Source organism: Cryptomeria japonica, unplaced genomic scaffold (genome assembly GCF_030272615.1).
Source record: "Cryptomeria japonica unplaced genomic scaffold, Sugi_1.0 HiC_scaffold_1497, whole genome shotgun sequence".
In the NCBI taxonomy this organism is placed as follows: domain Eukaryota; kingdom Viridiplantae; phylum Streptophyta; class Pinopsida; order Cupressales; family Cupressaceae; genus Cryptomeria; species Cryptomeria japonica.
Window position 1 is genome coordinate 10,001 of NW_026729903.1, and position 13,273 is coordinate 23,273.

Sequence of the window (13,273 nt, forward strand, 5' to 3'; positions counted from 1 at the left end):
CATGGAAAAGACTCGAGAAGAGAGCTCGCTCACGGGAGAGAGAAGCCAAGGAGACCACGAGAGTGCTGAGAGTGGGACAGCGCTGAATAGGCGGGAGAAGCCTGCGCGTATAAACGGAGATATATATCCAATTGCAACGAAGGAACGTGCCAAAGATCGAGAACAATGGCAGAAATGCTAGTAACGTGCACTTCGGGACCAACGCATCACCGGAAGACAACCGCCAAACATCGAAAGAGTCGCGATGCTCCGCAACCTACGTGCAAAGCGGTCGCACACCGGGTAAGGGAGTGAGAGCCCCAAACATAGCTGGGCGAGGCGCTCACTCCGCTCTTTAATATCTCATTAATACCGCCAAGGAAATGGCACAAGCACACACACACAAGCATCCTCGGAAGAGGACAGTTCGAGTGACAGGTCAAATCCAAGAGTTCCGAAGACTACCTCCAGGAACAATCGGGAACAAGACCGATTACAAGTCGTCGAGTCTGTTACTGGGCGAACACGAGATGCGCACAGGAAATCGATCAGCCCTCACAATGGCCCAAGGCCAGAGATCGGACTGCTACGATTTACCCCAACAATCATCGTGCCACTCTTCGCAGAGAGGTGATAGACGCCAACGAGCCCGCGCATAGCAATCGAGGTGTAAAAAGGGCGTTGAAGGCAGGAAGCCTGGACGAAAGAGGCTACGAGGTCACCTCGAAGCGGTCTAAGAATCGGGCGCACTTGGGGCGACTACCAGTGCCAACCCCTTATCCCGCGGTGCGTCCGACACACAGAAATTTCCAAGGCGGCCAAGGAGCCTCCCCGCATAGCAATCGGGGTGTGAGGTTACGGATGCAGCATTGATAGCAATCGAGGTGGGAGGCGAAGGATGCAGAAGTGAGAGCCGAGGGATGTAGCAGAGATAGCAATCGGGGTGTGTGATGCAGAAGAGATAGCAATCGAGGTGTGCGGTGGGAAGGGCCCAGCAGCCAGAATGCATGAAGCGACGGATGAAGCAGTGATGACAACCGGGCTGTGAGGAGAGGAGGGATGCAGCCAAGAAAGCAATCAGGGCTCGAGGCAAGGGATGCATCAAGGATAGCAATCATGTTGTGAGGCGAGATTCCAAAGGCTAAACGTGAGAGGCTGCAGGGTCGACTCAGAGAGGTCTATGCATGTGAGAGGCTGAAAGCAAGGTCAACTCGGAGCGGTCTATGCATCGGGCGCGCTTGGGGCGACTACCAGTGCCAACCCCTTATCCCGCGACGCGTCCGACAAAGAGAACGTTCCAAGGCGGCAGAGGAGGTTACCAGCCGAAGGATGCAGTAGCAATAACAGGTATAGTTCCGCGGCGGCCGAGAAGACTCACCGCATAGGAATCGGGATGCGAGGCGAGGGATGCGGCGGGAAGGCCCCGACGGCTAAACGGAAGAGGCTGCAGGGCCGCCTCGGAATGGTCCAAGCATCGGACGCGATTGGGACGACTACCAGTGCCAACCCCTTATCCCGCGATGCGTCCGATACACAGATAGTTCCAAGGCGGCCGAGGAGCCTCACCGCATATCAATCGGGGTGCGAGGCGAGGGATGGGGCGGGAAGGCCCCAACGGCTAGACGGAAGAGGCTTCAGGGCCACCTCGGAATGCTCCAAGCATCGGACGCGCTTGGGGCGACTACCAGTGCCAACCCCTTATCCCGCGATGCGTCCGATACACAGATGGTTCCAAGGCGGCCGAGGAGCCTCACCGCATAGCAATCGGGGGTGCGAGGCGAGGGATGGGGCGGGAAGGCCCCAACGGCTAGACGGAAGAGGCTTCAGGGCCGCCTCGGAATGGTCCAAGCATCGGACGCGCTTGGGGCGACTACCAGTGACAACCCCTCATCCCGCGATGCGTCCGATACGAAGATGGTTCCAAGGCGGCCGAGGAGCCTCACCGCATAGCAATCGGGGTGCGAGGTGGGGGATGCGGCGAGATGGCCCCAACGGCTAGACGGAAGAGGCCACAGGGCCGCGTCGGAATAGTCCAAGCATCGGACGCGCTTGGGGCGACTACCAGTGACAACCCCTTATCCCGCGATGCGTCCGATACGAAGATAGTTCCAAGGCGGCCGAGGAGCCTCACCGCATAGCAATCCGGGTGCGAGGTGGGGGATGCGGCGAGATGGCCCCAACGGCTAGACGGAAGAGGCTGCAGGGCCGCCTCGGAATAGTCCAAGCATCGGACGCGCTTGGGGCGACTACCAGTGACAACCCCTTATCCCGCGATGCTTCCGATACGAAGACAGTTCCAAGGCGGCCGAGGAGCCTCACCGCATAGCAATGGGGGTGCGAGGTGAGGGATGCGGCGAGATGGCCCCAACGGCTAGACGGAAGAGGCCACAGGGCCGCCTCGGAATAGTCCAAGCATCGGACGCGCTTGGGGCGACTACCAGTGACAACCCCTTATCCCGCGATGCATCCGATACGAAGATAGTTCCCAGGCGGCCGAGGAGCCTCACCGCATAGCAATCGGGGTGCGAGGCGAGGGATGCGGCGAGATGGCCCCAAAGGGTAGACGGAAGAGGCTGCGGGGCCGCCTCGGAATAGTCCAAGCATCGAACGCGCTTGGGGCGACTACCACTGCCAACCCCTTATCCCGCGATGCGTCCGATACACAGATAGTTCCGAGGCGGCCGAGGAGCTGGGGGATGCGGCGAGATGGCCCCAACGGCTAGACGGAAGAGGCTGCAGGGCCGCCTCGGAATAGTCCAAGCATCGGACGCGCTTGGGGCGACTACCAGTGACAACCCCTTATCCCGCGATGCGTCCGATACACAGATAGTTCCGAGGCGGCCAAGGAGCCTCACCGCATAGCAATCGTGGTGCGAGGTGGGGGATGCAGCGAGATGGCCCCAACGGCTAGACGGAAGAGGCTGCAGGGCCGCCTCGGAATGGTCCAAGCATCGGACGCGCTTGGGGCGACTACCACTGCCAACCCCTTATCCCGCGATGCGTCCGATACACAGATAGTTCCAAGGCGGCCGAGGAGCCTCACCGAATAGCAATCGGGGTGCGAGGCGAGGGATGCGGCGAGAAAGCCCCAACGGCTAGAGGGAAGAGGCTTCAGGTCCGCCTCGGAATGGTCCAAGCATCGGACGCGCTTGGGGCGACTACCAGTGACAACCCCTTATCCCGCGACGCGTCCGATACACAGATAGTTCCAAGGCGGCCGAGGAGCCTCACCGCATAGCAATCGGGGTGCGAGGCGAGGGATGCGGCGAGAAGGACCCAACGGCTAGACGGAAGAGGCTTCAGGGCCGCCTCGGAATGGTCCAAGCATCGGACGCGCTTGGGGCGACTACCAGTGACAACCCCTTATCCCGCGACGCGTCCGATACACAGATAGTTCCAAGGCGGCCGAGGAGCCTCACCGCATAGCAATCGGGGTGCGAGGCGAGGGATGCGGCGAGAAGGACCCAACGGCTAGACGGAAGAGGCTTCAGGTCCGCCTCGGAATGGTCCAAGCATCGGACGCGCTTGGGGCGACTACCAGTGACAACCCCTTATCCCGCGACGCGTCCGATACACAGATAGTTCCAAGGCGGCCGAGGAGCCTCACCGCATAGCAATCGGGGTGCGAGGCGAGGGATGCGGCGAGAAGGACCCAACGGCTAGACGGAAGAGGCTTCAGGGCCGCCTCGGAATGGTCCAAGCATCGGACGCGCTTGGGGCGACTACCAGTGACAACCCCTTATCCCGCGATGCGTCCGATACACAGATAGTTCCAAGGCGGCCGAGGAGCCTCACCGCATAGCAATCGGGGTGCGAGGCGAGGGATGCGGCGAGAAGGACCCAACGGCTAGACGGAAGAGGCTTCAGGGCCGCCTCGGAATGGTCCAAGCATCGGACGCGCTTGGGGCGACTACCAGTGACAACCCCTTATCCCGCGACGCGTCCGATACACAGATAGTTCCAAGGCGGCCGAGGAGCCTCACCGCATAGCAATCGGGGTGCGAGGCGAGGGATGCGGCAAGAAGGACCCAACGGCTAGACGGAAGAGGCTTCAGGGCCGCCTCGGAATGGTCCAAGCATCGGACGCGCTTGGGGCGACTACCAGTGACAACCCCTTATCCCGCGACGCGTCCGATACACAGATAGTTCCAAGGCGGCCGAGGAGCCTCACCGCATAGCAATCGGGGTGCGAGGCGAGGGATGCGGCGAGAAGGACCCAACGGCTAGACGGAAGAGGCTTCAGGTCCGCCTCGGAATGGTCCAAGCATCGGACGCGCTTGGGGCGACTACCAGTGACAACCCCTTATCCCGCGACGCGTCCGATACACAGATAGTTCCAAGGCGGCCGAGGAGCCTCACCGCATAGCAATCGGGGTGCGAGGCGAGGGATGCGGCGAGAAGGACCCAACGGCTAGACGGAAGAGGCTTCAGGGCCGCCTCGGAATGGTCCAAGCATCGGACGCGCTTGGGGCGACTACCAGTGACAACCCCTTATCCCGCGACGCGTCCGATACACAGATAGTTCCAAGGCGGCCGAGGAGCCTCACCGCATAGCAATCGGGGTGCGAGGCGAGGGATGCGGCGAGAAGGACCCAACGGCTAGACGGAAGAGGCTTCAGGGCCGCCTCGGAATGGTCCAAGCATCGGACGCGCTTGGGGCGACTACCAGTGACAACCCCTTATCCCGCGATGCGTCCGATACACAGATAGTTCCAAGGCGGCCGAGGAGCCTCACCGCATAGCAATCGGGGTGCGAGGCGAGGGATGCGGCGAGAAGGACCCAACGGCTAGACGGAAGAGGCTTCAGGGCCGCCTCGGAATGGTCCAAGCATCGGACGCGCTTGGGGCGACTACCAGTGACAACCCCTTATCCCGCGACGCGTCCGATACACAGATAGTTCCAAGGCGGCCGAGGAGCCTCACCGCATAGCAATCGGGGTGCGAGGCGAGGGATGCGGCGAGAAGGACCCAACGGCTAGACGGAAGAGGCTTCAGGGCCGCCTCGGAATGGTCCAAGCATCGGACGCGCTTGGGGCGACTACCAGTGACAACCCCTTATCCCGCGACGCGTCCGATACACAGATAGTTCCAAGGCGGCCGAGGAGCCTCACCGCATAGCAATCGGGGTGCGAGGCGAGGGATGCGGCGAGAAGGACCCAACGGCTAGACGGAAGAGGCTTCAGGGCCGCCTCGGAATGGTCCAAGCATCGGACGCGCTTGGGGCGACTACCAGTGACAACCCCTTATCCCGCGACGCGTCCGATACACAGATAGTTCCAAGGCGGCCGAGGAGCCTCACCGCATAGCAATCGGGGTGCGAGGCGAGGGATGCGGCGAGAAGGACCCAACGGCTAGACGGAAGAGGCTTCAGGGCCGCCTGGGAATGGTCCATGCATCGCACGCGCTTGGGGCGACTACCAGTGACAACCCCTTATCCCGCGACGCGTCCGATACACAGATAGTTCCAAGGCGGCCGAGGAGCCTCACCGCATAGCAATCGGGGTGCGAGGCGAGGGATGCGGCGAGAAGGACCCAACGGCTAGACGGAAGAGGCTTCAGGGCCGCCTCGGAATGGTCCAAGCATCGGACGCGCTTGGGGCGACTACCAGTGACAACCCCTTATCCCGCGACGCGTCCGATACACAGATAGTTCCAAGGCGGCCGAGGAGCCTCACCGCATAGCAATCGGGGTGCGAGTCGAGGGATGCGGCGAGAAGGACCCAACGGCTAGACGGAAGAGGCTTCAGGGCCGCCTCGGAATGGTCCAAGCATCGGACGCGCTTGGGGCGACTACCAGTGACAACCCCTTATCCCGCGATGCGTCTGATACACAGATAGTTCCAAGGCGGCCGAGGAGCCTCACCGCATAGCAATCGGGGTGCGAGGCAAGGGATGCGGCGAGAAGGACCCAACGGCTAGACGGAAGAGGCTTCAGGGCCGCCTCGGAATGGTCCAAGCATCGGACGCGCTTGGGGCGACTACCGTTGCCAACCCCTTATCCCGCGATGCGTCTGATACACAGATAGTTCCGAGGCGGCCGAGGAGCCTCACCGCATAGCAATCGGGTTGCGAGGCAGATTATTGGGAAGGGAACCCCCTGGGATGCGGCTCAAGCAGTGCCCAAAGGGACTGGAATGCGGAATCACATCGAGAGACCCAAATGCTATACGAGGGCTCAAATCGAATTATCGATTTGGCCACGACATGGACGCATCGGAACGACTACCTTTGCCGAACCACTCGCAATTGCATCCATACCGAAACCAATAGACATTTCCGTTAGAGCCCTCGCATAGCATTCGGGAATCTCGCATGCCCCTCTAAATCGACCAATGCTGGCGCTCAACGAAAATCCGAGCGCTACCACCGTTCGAGCGCCAGCATTGGTCGAGTTAGAGGGGCACGGGGGAGAATGCTCCAGTCAACACCTCCCCTATATAAGTTATTTGTCCGATTCTCGCACAACCGTAGTCTGCCTCGTCGAATCAAACAACGGTCCTAGATTCCGACTTCCGTTCCGTAGAGACCCAAAAGCTAGATGGAGGCTCGCAAGAAAGAGAGTCGGCGCATAGCAATCGGGTTTCTCGAACGTTTAGGGACCGAGCTCACTTGCGGATAGGGCAAAATCCGCCAAGCAACCCAAAAGCTAGACGGGGGCTCGAATCGAATCGCCTAGGCGGCCACAACAACGACGTGTTGGATCGACTACCAGTGCCAAACCATTCAGCAAGACTAGTCTGTGTCGAGGCCGGATAGAGATTCTCAGAGAGCGCCCGTATAGCATTTAGGAGACCTGCCGCGTCCCTCACACTCGACAAATGGTGGTGCACGTTTATAAATCCGAGCGATCCCAACCCTTTCAAGCACCAACATCGGTCGAGATAGAGGGGCACGGAGGGGGCTGCGTGAGACAACACAGTCCCCTATATAAGTTATTTGTCCGATTCTCACACATCCGAAGAATGGTCATCAAATCGGACAACAGCCCAAACTTCCGACTTCCGTCCCAGAAAGCCCAAGAGCTATCTAAAACGTTCATGGCCGGAACTCGATCGCGGCTATACCAGTCCGCCAAGCAACCCAAAAGCTAGACTGGAGCTCTAGTCGAATCACCTCTGTGGCCATTGCAAGGACGTGTTGGAGCGACTACCATTGCCGAACCATTCCGCAGGTCGAGTCCATACCAAGGCCGCATAGAGATTCACGATGAGCTCCTGCATAGCAATCAGGAGACTTGCCGTGTCCATCACAATCGATAAATCCTGGTGCAAGATTTTTGCATCCGAGCGCTCCAACCAGTCGAGCACCAGCATCAATCGACATAAACGGGCACGGGGGGAGGATGCTCGAGAACACTACCTCCCCTATATAAGTTATTTGTCCGATTCTCAAGCAGCCGAAGTCTGGTCATCGAATCGGGTCAAAGACCACAACTTCCGACTTTACCCACAATGCAAGTCATCGAATCGAACATCGGCCCCCGAGTCGGACTCCATGCGTATGTCAGGTCATCGGACCCAAATTCCGCCTTCCTGCGCATGGCGGGCCATCAATATCAACTCGGTCATCGGACCCAAACTCCGCCTTTCTGCGCATGGCACGCCTTCAAATCGGTCATCGGACCCAAATTCCGCCTTCCTGTGCATGGCGGGCCATCAACATCAACTCGGTCATCGGACCCAAATTCCGCCTTTCTGCGCATGGCACGCCATCAACTCGGTCATCGGACCCAAATTCCGCCTTCCTGCGCATGGCAGGTCATCGGACACAAATTCAGACCTCGCCAATATGCCTACGTATCGAATCGGTCATCGGACCCAACTTCCGACTTCATCCATACTGTAGGGTCTTTGAGGTTGGCGCGGTGCGCTCAACCCGGGGAGTCGACCCATCGAAGCATACACCTCCCCTATATAAGCTATTTGTCCGATTCCCACACCTGTGTAGTTTGCACCTCTGACCAGGACATCGACCCCAACTTCCGAACTCGACTGCAACGACGGCACCAGCGCCTTGGTGCGCACCTTGCGACGCACAGTCCCAACATTCGCCTTCCTGCACATGGCAGGTCATCGGACCCAAATTCCGACCTCGCGAGTATGCCTACATATCGAATCGGTCATCGGACACAACTTCCGACTTCATCCATACCGTAGGGTCTTTGAGGTTGGCGCGGTGCGCTCAACCCGGGGAGTCGACCCAACGAAGCATACACCTCCCCTATATAAGCTATTTGTCCGATTCCCACACCTGTGTAGTTTGCACCTCCGATCAGGACATCGACCCCAACTTCCGAACTCGCCTGCAACGACCGAACCAGCGCCTTGGTGCGCACCTTGCAACGCACAGTGCCAACATTCGCCTTCCTGCACATGGCAGGTCATCGGACCCAAATTCCGACCTCGCGAGTATGCCTACATATCGAATCGGTCATCGGACCCAACTTCCGACTTCATCCATACCGTAGGGTCTTTGAGGTTGGCGCGGTGCGCTCAACCCGGGGAGTCGACCCAACGAAGCATACACCTCCCCTATATAAGCTATTTGTCCGATTCCCACACCTGTGTAGCTTGCACCTCCGATCAGGACATCGACCCCAACTTCCGAACTCGACTAAAAAGACCGCACCAGCACCTTGGTGTGCACCTTGCAACGCACAGTGCCAACATTCGCCTTCCTGCACATGGCAGGTCATCGGACCCAAATTCCGACCTCATGAGCATACCTACTAATCGAATCGGTCATCGGACCCAACTTCCGACTTCATCCATACCGTAGGGTCTTTGAGGTTGGCGCGGTGCGCTCAACCTGGGGAGTCGACCCATCGAAGCATACACCTCCCCTATATAAGCTATTTGTCCGATTCCGACACCTGTGTAGTTTGCACCTCCGCTCAGGACATCGACCCCAACTTCCGAACTCGCCTGCAACGACCGAACCAGCGCCTTGGTGCGCACCAAAAGTGCGCACTTTTGGAGGGCACTTTTGTGCGCTCCAAAGGTGCGCACTTTTGGAGGGCACTTTTGTGCGCTCCAAAGGTGCGCACTTTTGGAGGGCACTTTTTGGAGGGCACTTTTGTGCGCTCCAAAGGTGCGCACTTTTGGAGGGCACTTTTTGGAGGGCACTTTTCTGCGCTCCAAAGGTGCGCACTTTTGGAGGGCACTTTTTGGAGGGCACTTTTCTGCGCTCCAAAGGTGCGCACTTTTGGAGGGCACTTTTTGGAGGGCACTTTTCTGCGCTCCAAAGGTGCGCACTTTTGGAGGGCACTTTTTGGAGGGCACTTTTCTGCGCTCCAAAGGTGCGCACTTTTGGAGGGCACTTTTGTGCACTCCAAAGGTGCACACTTTTGGAGGGCACTTTTTGGAGGGCACTTTTCTGCACTCCAAAGGTGCGCACTTTTGGAGGGCACTTTTTGGAGGGCACTTTTGTGCGCTCCAAAGGTGCGCACTTTTGGAGGGCACTTTTTGGAGGGCACTTTTGTGCGCTCCAAAGGTGCGCACTTTTGGAGGGCACTTTTGTGCACTCCAAAGGTGCGCACTTTTGGAGGGCACTTTTCCTGCGCTCCAAAGGTGCACACCTAGGTGAGCACCTTCGACCACACCTTGTAGCACACCAAACTCTGACTTTCGACTTCATCCGCAATGCAGGGTCTTTGAGGTTGGCGCAATGCGCACAACCAGGGGAGTCGACCCATCAAACCCAACACCTCCCCTATATAAGCTATTTGTCTGATTCTCATACATGCGTAGCCTGCAGGAGCAATTAGGACATCGACCCCAACTTTCGGCTTCTAAACGAAAACAAGGTCTTTGAGGTTGGTGTAATGCGAACAACTAGGGGAGTCAACCCATCAAACCCAACACCTCCCCTATATAAGCTATTTGTCTGATTCTCATACATGTGTAGTCTACAGGAGCAATTAGGACATCGACCCCAACTTTTGACTTCTTAACGAAAACAAGGTCTTTGAGGTTGACGTAATGCGCACAACCAGGGGAGTCGACCCATCAAACCCAACACCTCCCCTATATAAGCTATTTGTCCGATTCTCATACATGTGTAGCCTACAGGAGCCATTAGGACATTGACCCCAACTTTTGACTTCTTAACGAAAACAAGGTCTTTGAGGTTGGCGTAATGCGCACAACCAAGGGAGTTGACCCATCAAACCCAACACCTCCCCTATATAAGCTATTTGTCTGATTCTCATACATGTGTAGCCTGCAACAACGATTAGGACATCCACCCCAACTTCTGAATTCGTCTGCGTTGACCGCACCAAAGGTGCACGCCTTGGTGCTCACCAAAATCCGACTTCCGACTTCTTCTGCTATGCGGGGTCTTTGAGGTTGGCGCAGTGCGCACAACCAGGGGAGTCAACCCACCGAATGCAACACCTCCCCTATATAAGCTATTTGTCTGATTCTCATACATGCGTAGACTGCAGCAATGATTAGGACATCCACCCCAACTTTTGACTTCTTAAACAAGACAGGGTCTTTGAAGTTGGTGCAGTGCACACAACCAGGGGAGTCGACCCATCAAACGCAACACCTCCCCTATATAAAGCTATTTGTCCGATTCTCATACGTGTAGTCTGCAGCAGCGATTAGGACATCGACCCCAACTTCCGAATTCGTTTGCATTGACCGCACCAAAGGTGCACGCCTTGGTGTGCACCTTGGAGTGCACTTTGGTGCTCACCTCGGTGCACACTTTGGTGTGCACCTCGGTGTGCACCAAAGGTGCGCACCTTGGAGCGCACCAAAGGTGTACACTTTGGAGCGCACCACATAGGGTCTTTGAGAGGTTGGCGCAGTGCGCACACCAAGGTGGGTGTTGAGGTGCGTGCCGAGGTGGGTGGGTGCTAGGGTGCGCTCCATGGTGGGTGCCAGGGTGGGTGCGTGCTAGGGTGGATTCCAAAGAGGGTCATAGGGTGGGTGCCAAGGTGGGTTGGTGATATAGTGGGTTCAAAGGTGGGTACTAGGGTGGGTTCCAAGGTGGGTCACAAGTTGGGTGCCAGGATGCGTGGGTGTTAGGTTGGGTGCCAAGGTGGGCTCCTGCGTGGGTGGGTGCTAGGGTGGGTTTCAAGGTGGACGCGAGGGCGGGTGCCAAGGTGGGTAACAAGTTGGGTGTTAGGATGGGTGAGTGCTAGAGTGGGTGCCAAGGTGGGTGGGTGCTAAGGTGGATGCCAAGGTGGTTCACAGGGTGGGTGGGTTCTAGGGTGAGTTCCAAGGTGGGTCACAGGTTTAGTGCTAGGGTGCGTGTCAAGGCGGGTGTCGAGGTGCCTGGGTGCTAGGGTGTGGATGCCAATGTGGGTCATAGGGTGGGTACTAGGGTGGGCTGCAATGTGGGTGCCAAGGTGGGTAACATGCTCGGTTGGTTCTAAATTGGGTGTCAGGGTGGGTGTGCACCCACCTTGCCCGAGGTGGGTGCCAAGGTGCCAGTGTGGGTGGGTGCTAAGGTGGATGCCAAGGTGGGTGAGAAGGTGGGTGATAGGTTGAGTGGTAGGATGGGTGGGTGCCAAGATGGGTCACAGGGTGGGTGCAAGGGTGGGTAGGTGCTAGGGTTGGTGTCAGGGTGGGTGGGTGCTAGGTTGGGTTCCAAGGTGGGTGCGAGGGTGAGTGTCAAGGTGGGTCACAGGTTAGGTGCTAGGATGGGTGAGTGCTAGGGTGCAAAGGTGCCAGGGTGGGTGCTAGGATGGGTCGATGCTAGGGTGAGTGGCAAGGTGGGTCCACAAGTGTCAAGGTGGGTGCCGAGGTGGGTGCCAACTTGGGTTCCAAGGTGGGTGCCAAGTGGGCGACTGCTATGGTGGATGCCAAGGTGGGTCACGGGGTGGGTGCCAAGTTGCTAGGTTGTGTTCCAAGGTGGGTGCCAACGTGGCTGCTAGGGTGCGTGGGTTAAAGGGTGTGTCACAACGTGGGTGCCAGGATGGGTGCGCACCCACACTGGCCAAGACGGGTGCAAGGTTGGGTTCCAAGCCCGGTCACAGGCTGGGTGCTAGGATGGGTGGGTGCCAAGGTGGGCACCAGGGTGGGTGCACCCACCCTGGCCAAGGTGGGTCACGGGGTGGGTCCTAGGGTGGGTAACAGGGTGGGTACTAAGGTGCGTGCCAAGGTGGGTCATGGGGTGGGTGCCAAGGTGGGCACCAGGGTGGGTGTGCACCAACCCTAGCCAGGGTAGGTCACGGGGTGGTTGTCGGGGTGGGCGTCAAGGAGCCAAGGTGGGTGGCAAGTAGCCAAGTTGCGTGCCAAGGTGGGTGTCGGGGTGGGTGCCAAGGATCCAAGGTGGGTGCCAAGGAACCAAGGTGGGTGTCTGGGTGGGTGCCGAGGTGGGAGCCAGGGTGGGTCCCAAGGTGAGTGCAAAGGTGGGTGCCAGGGTCAAGGTGAGTGCCAATGTGGGTTCCAAGGTGCCAGGGTCAGGGTGAGTGCCAATGTGGGTTCAAAGGTGCTAAGTTGGGTGCGAGGTTGGGTGCGAGGGTGGGTGGGTGCCAAGGTGTGCTAGGTGGAAGCCCGGGTGGGTCGGCATCCCATGGGTGTCGAGTTGGGTGCCTGATGGGTGCTTCTTGTCAAGTTTTAGTCGTCGGGACTCATTTCGAGCCTTAGAGGTCGTTTCTTGTCCGGTTGCCCTGTCTTCGACCTGGGAACCCAATTTTGGTCCTCGGGTCCCATTTTTTTTTGTCTCGCATCCCACTTTTGGCCTGTGGCCTTTTCGGGGTCGATTCTCGTTTTGGGCATCAGAGCATGTTTCTTCTCCTAAAACCCAATATTTGTTTATTAAGTCTCGGAACACATTTTTGTTCTCGTGGACCCATCATGGGTCTTGGAACGCATTTGTGGTCCTTGGGTCCCATTTTGCATCCCGAAACTTGTGTTTTGGTGCTTGATCCCTATTTTGGGTGCCCACCTTGCACCAAGTGCGCACCCGGGGCAAACCGAGCGCCTTGGTGCACCGGGGCAAGATCGAGCGTGCACCCGAGGCGCCCCGAACATGCACCAAGGTGCACTCGGCCCACATGTGAGCGCAGGTCGTTGCGCCCGAGGTGGTGTGTGGGCACCGCGTTGCAGACGGGACACTGCACGCACACGACGCCCCGTCCAGGTGCACGCACGTAGGCCGGGCCGGGTGCACACCCGACGCCCTAGCAAGGTGCGCGCACCCGGGCAGGGCTCACACTTGGCGAACGGGGCGCACTTCGCGAGGGAGGGTGTGCACCTCGACGGGGGTGGGTGGCCGGGGTGGATTCGCACGTGGGTCGCGGTTTGCTAAGTACACACTGCGACAAGCTCATAAC